Source organism: Volvox carteri (assembly GCF_000143455.1).
Source record: "Volvox carteri f. nagariensis unplaced genomic scaffold VOLCAscaffold_5, whole genome shotgun sequence".
Lineage (NCBI taxonomy): Eukaryota > Viridiplantae > Chlorophyta > Chlorophyceae > Chlamydomonadales > Volvocaceae > Volvox > Volvox carteri.
Genome location: NW_003307548.1, coordinates 603,787 through 605,111, shown reverse-complemented (window position 1 = coordinate 605,111; position 1,325 = coordinate 603,787).

Genomic DNA, 1,325 nt, shown 5'->3' with positions numbered 1-1,325 from the left:
GCTGACGGCGGCGGCGGAGGCGCCGCCGCCGCCGCCGCCGCCGCGCCGTCTGGTACCCGCCGCGCGTCTTCTTCCTCTTATGCCGCATTACTTTCCACGCCGTACACCATTCCAATGTCGAGTTTAGGTTCGGAGGGGCCCCTTGTTGGGGAGATGCCCGCTCGGGCTCAGTCAGTGCCGTACCTTGGCTGTTCCGCCGCCGCCGCCGCCGCCGCCGCCGCCGCAGGGACGGTGGCGGCAGGTGGAGGGGGGGCTTCCCCATGTGGGAGCCACAGCCCCGTGAATACGATGTACGACAGCAGAGGGCACGGTGCGTGCTGGGTTTTGAAGCCGCGCAGGGCGGGCGGCCCCGGGCTGAGTGCGGTGCTCGGAAAGGGGGGAAAAGGATTGGGGGCCGCCTCCGGGGGATGGCACTGGTTTGCCACTTCGGCACCGGCCTGGGGGACGGTGGAGCTCCCGCGGGGGGCGCTCCGCTGCGGCGGGGGCTTTTGGTGGCGGTGTGGGTACGTATTCGCCCCACTGGTCTGCATCTGCTCTCGGGTGTTTGCTGTGTCAGCTACTTCAGGGGGTTAAGGGATGGGGAGTGCCTGGTAGGGCCTGTTTAGGCAATGGATAGATAGCGGCGAAAAAAGGAGAAGGTGCGCTACAGGTCGACAAAAACACCAACAGCGTCCCCAGTCGATGGCATGCCGCTGCTGCCATGCCGCCGCTGCGCGCCGCGGCCGCCTGCCCGTGACAACATCGTCACCTCCGGCAGCACATCTGCACGACATTAATTACTATCCGCTGCTGACGTAGGTACGGGGGGCCCTGCCGGGGAGCGGTCAAGGCTGCGACTTGGCGGCGGCGGTAGTCGGTGGGCTGGAGGCGGCGGCGGCGGCGGCAGCAGCGCGGCGGCTGCTACTGCCCGCAGCGACGATTCGGAAGGAGGCCCCGACAGGCCTCGGAATGACGGCGCCGCCGCCGCCGCCGCCTCCCCACCCTCAGGCGGCGGTGGCGGTGGCGGCGGGGGATATCGCGCCAGCGGATCTGTTTGAACGTGTGTGTTTCGGCCGCCTTGCGCAGCCCCATGGTGTCATCCTGGGGGAGGAGAAGGGCGAGGGCCGAAGAGGCGAGGTGGGGAACCCAGCGGGGGTGGCAAATATCTTGACGCCATCTACGCCGTTAGTAGGGGGAGCGGAGGAGGGGGGGCGGGAGGGACCCGCAGGCTCTTCGTGCAGTGTTGGTGGCCGGAGCAGCAGCTGCACCTGCCCCCCTTCGAGCTGTCGGTTGTCCCGACCTAGCCCTGAAGCCGGTCCGGGGCCCCGAGCCGACCAGGGGGGGGG